Source organism: Mustela nigripes, chromosome 12 (genome assembly GCF_022355385.1).
Source record: "Mustela nigripes isolate SB6536 chromosome 12, MUSNIG.SB6536, whole genome shotgun sequence".
NCBI classification, from domain to species: domain Eukaryota; kingdom Metazoa; phylum Chordata; class Mammalia; order Carnivora; family Mustelidae; genus Mustela; species Mustela nigripes.
This window is the reverse complement of record NC_081568.1, coordinates 13,252,006-13,264,475: the sequence shown is the minus strand read 5'-3', so window position 1 is coordinate 13,264,475 and position 12,470 is coordinate 13,252,006. Positions and strand designations below refer to the sequence as shown.

The 12,470-nt window shown below is 47.0% G+C and overlaps 1 protein-coding gene across 1 annotated transcript in view; it reads left to right on the top strand.

Annotated features, from left to right (window-relative positions):
• Nucleotides 1–12,470, top strand: part of MYO10 (myosin X) — a 211,565-nt gene that overhangs the window by 88,184 nt on the left and 110,911 nt on the right. The gene's annotated exons all lie outside the window — the stretch shown is intronic.

The following is a 12,470-nucleotide window of genomic DNA, read 5'->3' as shown; positions in this document are numbered from 1 at the left end:
TAATTTTTATTTTCAAAGGGTATTTCCTGCCTTTTGAGAACCTGTCCAGCTCACCTAAGTAAACCTGTGTTTTCGGGAGTTTTGCCACATTAGAAACGTGGCCCCATAAATCATGTTCGCATGTTTATTGCCTTGATTTTTATTAGAGGGGAATACTTTCTTTGAAGGGCGATTTGACCTCTTCTGGTGAGTACATTCTGTTTTGTTAAGTGCTCTGTTCTACAAAGAAGTCACCAGAAAGGTTGTCCTCCTCAGTTAAGGGTTGGGGAGCAGTGGGGTGGGATGGGGAATGTGGATTCGCAAGTACTAGTACCTTGAGGTCCAGCTTTTGTCTCCTTTTCTTGATTTTTCTCCTTTTATGGATGTTCACATTTTTTTTCCTGGCTCTGGAGCCCCTCCAGGGGAATATTTGGATTCAGGGAACCCATCTTTCTTATTTGTAGGATTGCTATTTCAAAGGGAGACATGGCCATAAAAAGCAGGCATGCACATTTTTCTCTCAACTTTTGCGAAATATGACTGTATCTGTATTACAAGAGTAATATTTAGATATCATTTCAAAAAAATCATTTCTATAATACGTAATTACTTTTTGATATTAAAGTACATATATTAGTTTATCTGTCAAGATTGGCCTGGAGATTTTATCTTTTTCATCCATCTGTTCCTAAGTCCTTATAGTAAAGGGCCCAAGTGCTTACATATGTTTTTTCTTGTCAAGTTCAAATTTATAGGTTTTTTTTTTGTTTTTTACTACATTGGGAACTAATGAAATACTATATGTTGACAAACATAATTAAGAAAAATACCCAAAATTAAAATGAAAGTTAAAAAAACTAATATTTTAAAAGCCTCTTGTTCTTCTCAGTGATTTTTCTTCTTCAACAATTACACTTAATTTTGCCTATATACCTTGCTGATTTTGATGAACGACATCAGCCTTTAAGCAAGCTATTAGGTGCTAACAGAAACTCAAGGCCTGCTTAGTATTCTTGTTTCTCTGATTTATTTACCTTTAGACTGGAGAGGAGAGCTGGGAAATGAGGAATGAGTTACTTGCAGGTTTAGTGCCTAATTTTCCTCTGCTTCTTATGTTGCAAAAGTGTCATTTTTGCCAGATTGACCTAATGTTTGCCACATGTTCTTAAGCAACCCTATGGAGAAATGCAGTGGGATTCTAGCTCTCTGACCGGCTTAGCCTGCTCACACTAAGTCTCTAGATTACAGTATTTTCCATAGGTTCTTCAGGAAAGGTAACATTCACACGTGTTTATGAAGACATGGCTTTCTCTTCTGTGTTGTGCACATGCTGGGAGAACTCTGCTCAGTTCCAAGGTCAGAAATCTCCAGGGTGACCGTGGCTTCCCGCCTTCCCGGGGAGGAGCCGCTACCTGCGCCCAGGTTGCCGTACCTGGGTACTGAGTGTGATTTGACGCTGCCGCCGAACTGTGTTTACCTAGCAATTTCCTTCCTTGGTTCGTCAAGGACGGACTTTGTCTTTGCTTTTTCAGTTTATTTATTTATTTTTTTTTTTTTTAAGATTTTATTTACTAGATAGAGGGAGGGAATCAAGCCCCGGGGAGAAGCAGAGGGAGAGAGAAAGGGAGAAACAGACTCTCCACTGAGCAGAGAGCCCGACGCAGGGCTCGATCCCAGGACCCTGAGATCGTGACCTGAGCTAAAGGAAGACACCCAACTGACAGCCACCCAGGCGCCCCCGACCTTGTCTCCCTTGAGCCAAGGACATTCCCAGGCAGCTGGTAGTGTGTGAGAAATGTTTGTAAAACACGCGCCATACGTATTAGAAATAACATCCTAGTAGATGATGAAATGTGAAGCTAGATTTACGATTTCTTCGTGGGTATGTGTGTCTCATAGGTGCGTATTTCAGAACTCACCCTCTTCTTATTCTACATTTAATAATCAGGGGAAAGTCAGTCCTTTAGAAGGGGGAAAAAACTATCCAGATGGTTTAAAAAGCAGAACCTTTAAAAAGATTTTCTCTCCCTCTTTTCGTGATGATGTTAAACCTGATAGCTAATTTGCCAAAAAAAGCCTGTGAATAGGGTCTTAGTTGTTGTTTTATTTTTCCTAGAATGAAGATCTAAAAGAACACAAGACTTTTGTACCTCCAATTTGCAGGGCAATTCAGTTAATAATGCCCTTCTATGCCTGCCTTTTGAGACTTGGATAACTGTATTATCATAAAGCAGGCCCTCAATTTTCTTATCCTTGCTGAAGCTCTTGGTGGTGGTTCTAGGATTCCTCAGGCTGTGACCCTTCGAGACAAAACCAGCACCTGTCAGAAACACCACGGTGTTCTGCCTTGTATCCTCGCTTTGAGCGATGCACATCTAGAGCTTTAAAAAAGAAGGAGGGGCACCCGGGTGGCTCAGTGGGTTAAAGCCTCTGCCTTCAGCTCAGGCCATGATCCCAGGGTCCTGGGATCGAGCCCCATATCAATCTTTCTGCTTGGTAGAAAGCCTGCTTTCTCTTCTCTCTGTGCCTGCCTCTCTGCCTACTTGTGATCTCTCTCTCTGTCGAATAAATAAATTAAAAAAAAAAAAAAAGAAATGACTTGAACTAGAGATGCTGTATTCGGTTTCTCTGGCTGGCATAAACAATTGCTGTAACTGTATCAACTGAAAATATCAGGTCATGTCCTGTAGTTTTGTAGGTCACAGTCTAACCAGGGTCTTGCCAGCCTTGAATCCGGGGTGGGGAAGGGCAGTGCTCCTTTCTGGAGGCTCTAGGGGATGATCTGTTTCTGTTCCCACTAGTCATAGGTGCAGGACTGAGGTCCCCGTTTTCTTGCTGGCTGTCAGCTGAGAGCTGTTCTAGCTTCCACGGGTTCCCTTCCTTCCACCTTCAAAACCAGCAGTGGTAGACTGAGTCTCTCTCATGTTTCAAATCTCTCCTTCCCTCCTTCTCATTTCTGTCTGGAGCCAAGACTTCTCTTAGCTTTTAGGGGTCCCTGCGATCAGATGGGGCCCACCTTGATAATCTTCCTGTCTCAGCATTTCCAGCCTTAATCACATCCTCAAAGTGCATTTGGCCCGGACATCCAGGGCCACATTCTTCTGCCATAGGTGGCCTCCTTTGAGGCGTGTTATGGAGGAGGAGTCCCCGTGGGTCTTCTCCCACACTCTGGATCTTGCATAGTGTCCTTTGTTGGCTTTCTGGTCCGAGTTAGCAGGTTACACAGCTTGCTGATGGGAAGACCCATCTCCAGGTAGAAAGGGTCGCTGCCTTGTGCTAAAAAGGACCATTAGCTTTTTTTCCTTTTTGGGGACCACCCTTACTGCCTGAGAACTTTACCAGACCCCAGTAAGATATTTCTCCAGCCATTACCATGCCCCATTAGAATGGGGTAGACAGCTATAAAGAGAGAAAATGCTCAGCGTAGGCAAATCCGAGTTGAACATGCTTTTCTCCACTCGCCTCCGCTTGGGCTCTGGGTTAATAATTTAGTCTGTGTGTCAGTTTTTTATTTTTCTGAAAGGTCAGATATCATAACCCCCGTATCTGACAGGACTGTTTTAAAGTCAAGCAGCAAGTGAAAGCTTCTAGAACCTCTGTACCCTTCCCGTATCTTTTTTTTTTTTTAATATTTTATTTATTTATTTGACAGAGAGAGATCACAAGTAGGCAGAGAGGCAGGCAGAGAGAGAGAGAGGAAGAAGCAGGCTCCCTGCTGAGCAGAGAGCCCGATGTGGGGCTTGATCCCAGGACCCTGGGATCATGACCCGAGCCGAAGGCAGTGGCTTAACCCACTGAGCCACCCAGGCGCCCCCCCCTTCCCGTATCTTAATTGTCTGTACTACCAGGTGTTTATTTATCAAGTTCCTGCCCAGAACTGGGTCCTTCAGGGCAGAAACTGAATGGACTTCTCCATCAGCGTGGCGGTCCACATGATCCTAGCCTTGCCACTGGTCCTTTTGGGATTGGACCCCTGGTTAGAGCAGCCCTACTCTTTACATAGTTGCCTTGCCCGAGCCCCTGTCTTCTGGATTCCTTTCCTGGAACTTTGGGTTCTGGGTTCCCAAGTTCCTGGGCGACTTCCTGGCACTACAGCTCCCAGCCTGGGACCCCATCCCACACTCCACCCTGAGCCTCTTTTCTGTGGGCTTCCTGCCACAGGGGCTGTTCCCGGATGGCGTCTCCTTGGGAGAGGGTCTGTTGAGAGTCCCCTGTTCTTCTCTCTCCTCCCACCACCCATGAGGACACGGGAGGACAAGTACGTGCACCTGTTAAGTTCCTAAAGACTCAGGGAGAGGAGGAGCAGAGCATGTGTTTGTGGGACAAAAGGAAAGAGATAGGGAGAGGTAACCTGTAGCTGGGCTAGAAAGCTCAAACTGGCGATGAAAAACCCAGTGGGGGGGGCGGGAGGGGCAGTAATGACACTTGAGAGATAAAGGTTGGTTAGAACAGAAGGCCAAGGACATGGAGAGACCAGAGTGAATTCAGTGTGACCGACTCACTGAGTTGGGGGCAGTCGCTCTGCTCACGGAATCTGCTGTGTGTGTTACGGAATACTGAGCCAGTTGGACAGGACAGGAAGGCTGGGGTCAGGACACCACTGCTCTAAGGGTGTCAACCAGGTGATCCTGTCCCCAGGGGACATATGGTGCTCTCGGGAGGCATTTCTGCTCACCCAGCTAAGGCAGAGGATGCTAATGGTATCTAGTGGGTAGAGCCCAAGGGTGGTGGAGACCTCCCACGGTGCCCAGAACAGCCCCCAACAAAGCATTATGTGGACGGTGATGTCAGTAGTACCAAGGTTGGGAAACCTCGATTCGCTTATAGTCAGTCAGCAGCGTTTGGGCTGGGGGGTGTAGAAGGCACCCCAAAGGCCCAAGGTGCAGGGGTGGGGAGTGAGGAAGAGGGGGGGAGTGTGGGGGAGGAAGGGTTGGTTTCCACGACTCCCAGCCTTGTGGAGCTACTGGCCATGAGAACGGGGCCCTGGCAGTTCTGGCAGCTCCAGGAGAGGAGAGCAGGGAAGACAAGTCGGTTTTGGACGCCTGCCCTACTGTAGTCTCTGGAGCCTGGATCACTTCACATTGTTATGTCCCCAGCATCTAAACACAGTGTTGACAAGAGCCGACGAGGTTCCCCTTGTCCGGAACGTAAGCTCCGTGTCCGCCAAGCGGGCTCCGCGGTGTGGCAGTTTGGATTTCCGCCCGGTGGAAGAGAAGCACGAGGTGTCCATTATAGGGCTTGTCGCGCTTCGGGTCGATTGCATGGGGGAGCCTCCTGTCCCAGCCGTGGAGGAGCCGTTCCAGACCACATCACGGAGAGAGCCGCGGGGAGCGCCAGAGCTCGTCTGCAATTAGGGCGCCGGGGATGGCTCCAGGGGGCCCCGTGCTCCGGTTCACCCAGCCCGCCGGGTCGTCTGTCGGTCTTCCCGAACCAGCGGTGCAGAGACCAGAGTCAGAGGAGCCCGTCTGAAGAAGCTGGAGCCGTGACTAAAGATAAAACGCGTGTGTCAGCACAGAAGAGCCCTCACAGCTTGCGCATTTTTAGGTCTTTCCAAAATACCGTCCCTTTGGTGATGGGGCGGTCCACACCGACTCCGCAGATGTGTTTGATGATGATCCTGAATTAACTCGGGAGCCTGCTTCTTTCTGCGAAGTGTGTTCTGTTCACCACGGCCGGCCAGAGACAGGTTGGCAGAGCCGGCAGGTGAAGGGGAGACCCTGAGCCGCCGACGGTCGTTGGACCGGACGTGGGACGGACTTGACCGTCTTGGACGTGCCCGTCTAAATCTGCATCTCATTTCCTGGAGCTGAGTTTCCCCCAAGCAGACTTGTTTTGGATTCATTTCCGTCCCATTCCAAAGCCAGTGTCGAGTAACAGCGGCCTCTTACGGGGACCGGGATGGCCTGGAAACGAGATGGCCGGCGGCCTGGGCATGGGCCTCGGACCAGGAACAGCTGAAAGCAGTGCGGTTTTTCAGGGGCCTCTTTTCACATGAGATCGAGACCGGTGTTGCCAAGAGATGATTGCAACCATCTGTCTGACTCTGTGTATTTTTAAACTTCACCAAACATTCATGCTCTTGAGTGGCTACTCCCACATCGGCACACGATGGCGTCAATTAGAAATGTTGCTTTTACAATTTCTTTTTTCTTCCTTTCCTGCCTCTCTTTTGGGTCTCCTTCTGGGTCAGATTCCTTTCAACAAGGGGAAAGTTTTAATCAGGAATTTATTCAAATTAAATGGAAATGTCACTTCTAAATTTCAGAGCTTGACTTCAGTAAGAACTTGACTTATCTGTTGTCATCTAGTTTTCAGCCAACGTGAATGCTTAATGGTTTTTTTTTTTTAATTGTTTAAAAATGTTTTAAAATTGTTTAGTTGGATAATGATGGCAAGCAGGTTTTTGTGTGTGTAGTAGTAGTAGTAGGTTTTTATGTAGTTTTTTAATGTAGTAGTAGTAGTAGGTTTTTATGTAGTTTTTTAATGTAGTACATAGTGGACATAGAGCACTAGAACCCAGTTAAAACATGAATTTATTTGGTGGATTTGTCTTCAAATCACATGCCCCCCCCACTAGCTGTCTACATGGATGCAGCCCTGCTTGTGTGCCGGGCTGGGTGCTAAGCTCCAAGGATGCAAAATTACTCTCGTTCACTGTAATTGTTCCTTGAAAGATTAGATGAATGAAAGGCACTGCTCCTCCAAGACCTCCCAGTTTGCTGGGGAAGGACACAAGCAAGCCATTGACAATTGCTCAGGGTGACCGTGAGTGTGATGAAAGTAGTCGGGCCGTAGTGAATGAGCATCCGAAGGAGGAAAGAAGGAAGAGGTCAGGGAATGGTCGCCAGCAGAGGCATTGCTCGTGCTGAGTTTTGATAGGGGAATTTGACCAGGAGGGAGGCTGGCTCATTTCTAGCAGAAGATCAGAATGTGCGAAGACATGAACTAGTCTGGGGGGGGGGGGGCATTTGTCCAACTGCGGGACATTCAAGATGCTGAAATGGGAGATGCCGCTGTCTTGTAAGATGGTCAGGAGCAGGTGAGGAAGGGCTCCGTGTGTAAGTGGATGAGTTTGAATATACTTGTGACGGCTGTACCGGACAGCTTTAAACGCGAGTTCTGGGGGAACTCCCTCCGGCTGCAGGGTGATGGCTGAGTGCGGGGGCATCCCCGTCTAGGACCAGCAAGCTAGATGGGAAATGACGGGGTTCCAGACCAGTCCAGGGAGAGTTTGAGTCTGAAGGATACTGAGAGGAAGAAGGAAAGTGTTTGAAAGGCAAATAGACAATGTCTACAGGGTGACTCCCAGATTTCTGGATTAGCTATTTGGGCTGACCATGGTGCTTTAGTCAAGATGCCACGAAGTGAGGGGGGCCTGGGTGTGTCCCGTCAGTGAAGCGTCTGTTCTTGATTTCGGCTCAGGTTGTGATGTTGAGCCCGTGTCGGGCTTCACGCTCCGCACGGAGCCGGCTTGAGGTTCTCTCTTTCCCTGTGCCCCTCCCCCAACTCGCATGTATGCTCGCTCTCTCTCGCTTTCTCAGTAAATAAATAGCATCTTCAAAAAAAAAGATTTCACTAAGTGAGAAGAAATCGGTGTTTTGGGGAGCTCAGCCTTGCCCACGTGAGTCAGAGCTAAGGGCCATCGGAATGAAGATGTCCGTGACCCGCTGGGCGTGTGGATGAAGCCCCATCCAGGATAAAGATGCCGCTGTACAGAGCTGAGAAGATCCAGAGGGAAGGAAAGGAGAGAACGGTGAACGAGAAATAAATATGGCTGACGACTCCCGCTTCTTAAGTTTTCGCTCTAGGAAAGTGTGGCGCGGCCCCGACTTGAGCGGATTTTCCTAGTGCGTGTCAGTTGCACCTGTTTCCACATCCAACCACGTTCACGATCCCATGATGAAAAGCGGTTGTGGTTTTTATTTTCATTAACAAGAACAATAAATACCCCTGATTTATGTTGTTCTCTCACGCAGCCATCATGTGGGGTGACAGAGGATGTGTGTTCATGACGGAACAGAATCCCTGAAGCAGTGTTTCAGGGAAGGTAGCTCCAGGCTGGGGACCTCTTGGGTTCTGGTGACCAAACCTTGTTGTGTAGACCATTCGCTCCCGTGGTTGAATGGTGGCTTCCTAACCATGGCACGGAGCCCTCTGTATCTCAAAGCAGAGAGCATCTGAGGCCCCCGGGTCACTTTTGGTTTTCTGAGTTCGACCTGTTCCTTTGGGTGGGGGGGATGACCCAGTGGGCATTATAGCCTGACGCCTTCTGAAAACCTTGAATTGGTAGACTTTGGATTGAAGAAATGCAGTGAGTTTCTTCCAGCATTTTTTTAAGCAACATGTGTGACAGCTGTTTCAGATTATTAAAGCGGGCAAGGAAATGTATTTTTTGGTGAGTTATGTGGAACTTTTCTGACTAGAAAAATTTGTTATGTGCTTCAAAATAGAACATCCTCTCTGTTTCTGAAAAGCCATTCAAATGACCAAGCTCTCTATTCTGGTGGAATTTGAATCCAGTATGAAGAGGCCAGTACCTGGTCCCACCTCATGTTTGAGAGCTTCATGTGTCCAGAGTCTGAAAGTGCGTGACGTCATCATGGGCGTTTCAGAAACCGTAGAAATACCTTCTTGTGGAGGGATAAATGGTTCAACACGTAATGAATATGTCTCACAGCTCTCGGGATTTCTTACCAAGTGATCTTTGCTTCCCTTGGTACTTAATTTACAGCGAGGCTCTTCTTTGACCCCCTTTGCTTGCCAGTCACCGTTTTTACTTATATTACATTTGAACTGGGCTAATTCAGTGAATCTCTTATCCATTTGTTTTAGCAAGACAGTGACCCATGCAGAGTGGTATGGTTTAAGGGAGTGGGGGAAGGAAAAGATGGCCTTGGCCATAATTATTTTTGCTAATAGACCTCTCGGATTTCACCTGATTTGTCCTCCTTTGAATAAGCTATTAGGGACGACTGCTGTTGTTGTTGCCATGTCGTTTTACACTTCTGTTTTAGGGGGGCTTGAAAGTGTCGCTTGGCACGACCACGGGCAACGGCAGTGAAAACTCAGTAACTGAAGCCCCTCCCCCACCCCAGCTTCTGTAGGTATTAGGAGGATAATTCGTTAGGACGCGGGCTATTCTCTCCCCTTTTGGGAGCCACTCAGACTGTCTTCTCAGATATCCCAGTTGAGTGACCCTGAAGACGGTGGGACTTGTTGGAGGGCTCCAAGCGGGAGGGTTGTCATCTTCAGAGTGTCACGGGTGAAGTATGGAGCTTGGGCTGAACGCACAAGGCCACTTCAGAAATCAGTGAGGAAGGCAGCTTTTATGAAAAGCTGAGCGAGGCCGAGGTAGGAGTTGGAGGGAAGGACATAGAGTCTAGAGTTCAGTGAAAGTGGAACGAACGGGCAAGACATAGAGTCTTTGGCCCCTGGCGATGAGCCGGACAGAGTCCGAGATAATCCCTGTGCCGTGCATGCTGAGTGGTGGAGAGGGCCACCATAGACCCCCAGTGTGGCATACTGGGAGCCCGGGTTGCTGTCCTGGATCTCACTCACCGGTGCTGTGACTGTAGAGGCAGCAGTTAACCATCCCCTTGTCTGTCAGAGGAGGCTGGACAGTGGCCTTTGGCCTCCCCACATCTCAAGGTTGGGTTGGAGCAGGTGAGGGCTGTGAAGGTGTGTCTGTGTGGGTCGGATTGTCCTCTGGGCGCCCCAGTTATGAAATGTCAGAGAAAGATGGTTTGGTAATATGCAGGCTTGTCATTTAGAATCTGGTGACAAGCCTTTTAAGTAATGACTTAGGCCATTAGTGAGAAGGTGAAGTAGTAAAACTCGTGCATTCATGCTTTAAGAGCCTAATTAACCTCTGGTACAAAATGGAGGTCTTATATTAGACAGGCATTTTAAAAATTAATGGATTATTAAATTTTACTTAAATTCCAGTTATAGAGAGGCGTTTTTAATGCTACATGAGACAAGGTTTCCTGTAATCTTAAAAAATAAAAATAAGGATGCCTGGGTAGTACAGTTGGTTAAGCGTCTGACTCTTGGTTTTGGTTCAGGTCCCGATCTCAGGGTCGTGAGATCGAGCCCGGTGGTGGGCTATGCACACAGTGTGGAGTCTGCTTGGGGTTTTGTCTCTGTCTGCCCCTCCCACTCACGTGCTCCCCTTCTCTAAAATAAATAAAACTTAAAAAAATAATAATAAAATAGCTTTTTAAAAAAATGGGTTTTCTGTGTATACCAGGCACATATTTTACATATTTTTTTTTAAGATTTCATTTATTTATTTGACAGAGATCACAAGTAGGCAGAGAGGCAGACAGAGAGAGAGCAGGAAGCAGGCTCCCTGCAGAGCAGAGAGCCCGATGTGGGGCTCGATCCCAGGACCCTGGGAGGCAGAAGCTTTAACCCACTGAGCTACCCAGGCGCCCCCAAAGTGCTCTTATGTTAACCTTAAAGGTGAAAATTTTAAGCAGCTGAAATGCAGATCGTTTTTGAATGTGTGTCTTCACTTCATGCATTATGTGGCGTGTGCAGTGCAAGTAGAGTAAAAGCCTGGCTTGGTATCTTCCTTTTAACTATACAGCAAAGTGATCTCTTACCTGCAGACTCTTCCAGCACCTTCTGCCATTTCTCCAACACTGCAGTCTCAGAAGGAAAAGCCTTCAGCCTTTTATTCCACGGAGATTTGGAGCCCCTCAAACAGTGCTACCTGGGGTGCGTGGGAAGGCTGAGAAGCTGCAGTCTGGAGGAGCCGTCGCGAGCTCAGGTCTGGGCTTGGTGTTGGTGGAGACAAGAAGACTGTGTCTGCCTCATCCAGTGTGGGCGTCATTGTTACAGGCTGAGAGACCGAATAAGACCAAAAATCCTTTAAAGCGTAGATTAGGTACACTCACCTGGTTTTGAAAACACGAAGGCACATGCTGTATGTTTCCAGAAGTTTTCCATCAAAATGGGGAAAATCAGGCTTTCTTGCATAAAGTGGTGAAAGTCTATTTTTAGTAATATTTACACAGAACTTGTAATTTCTCAACAATGTATAATAAGGGACCACACGGTCTTCATGGCAGTTGACGAGATTGAAAGATGAGGAACGTATTTTCAACATCTTGTTGGGGAAGTCAGACATGAAGATCAATATTGTTTTAGGAAAAGCGTCCAACCACCAGAGCCATGGCAATCCTTTGGCACGAATAGTGTCTTATAACTAAACCAACTTTGGATTTTTGTCTTTCACCACAAATTATGTGCCTTTCGAGGTTCTTGGTGAAAGCATTCTCTTGCATGGTGTGCGTGGTTTTCTTCTGTCTTGGAGTCAGGATGGTAACTCAACAATGGAGCAACCTGTAGGTGTGTTGGAATGATCTTGTGAGGCAGAGACACCGCGAGGCCTCAACCAACAGGCCAGCTCTGACTGTGTCGCAGCGACTGGGCTCAATGGGGAAAGGTCTCGTGATGCACTAGTGGGTCCACCAGGCACGACAGCCAGTTCTGCAGGGTACCACTGTGCTGAACGTCTGGCTTCCTCCTCTAGAATCACTGCGGGGTGGGGACTAGGGAGGGGGCACGTGCGGGCCATTGGCAACTGCCATAGCCTCCAACCACGTTGTTGTTCTGAACCACTTTACAGCTGTTGCACTGGGCAAAGTGTGATATTAATTACTTAAAAAGAAGACCAGGCCTAAGACCATTTTGGATGTTCCAGCTTCAACTTTGCTAACAAACATTTAATGCCCTTGAATTTCCTACCCCCCTACAAAAACCATGTCCTCCACACTTCCGGGATGAGTGATCTTTTAAGCCACGCTGTATGACCAGTGGGGTTGCCCAACCAGAATGGGGTAGCATGAGGTTTTGACCAAAATGATCACTTTCTAAGTAAAGCTCTTGTGGAAAGGTTATGACACTCTTTATAAGTAAATCAATACTTTTTTTGAAAGAAAGACTTATCTCCCCAAATTTAAGAACTACCATACAAACATGTTATGACAAGGTGTGCAAAATTTTTAAGACACAGGCTGGGTATATCATTTTTTTAAATTTGGGTTTTTTTTTGTTGTTGTTTTTAAATAAGCTCCATGCCCAGTGTGGGGCTTGAACTCACAGCCCAGAGATCAAGAGTTGCAAGCTCTACTGACTGAGCCAACCAGGTGTTCCAAGGTATATCATTTTTTAAAAACTGTGTTAATAATGGGTTAATATCCAATATTAATGATATTTAATTCTCAGCTTAATACCTGTGACTTTTAAATTTTATTTGTAACTGAGAAAGGATTTCAGTGTGCCTACCTCGCTGTTTTAAGAGGGGAGGCATTAAGTGTCCTTATTTCTGCCAAAGTAGGAAAAAAGTAAGACAATATTTCAACAGAAGAAAATGATTTTTTTTGAGTTTTGATTATTTCCAGAATATAAATAATAGTCGGGGCAGCTGGCTGGCTCAGTCAGAAGAACATGCAACTCTTGGTCTCAGGGTCATGAGTTCGAGC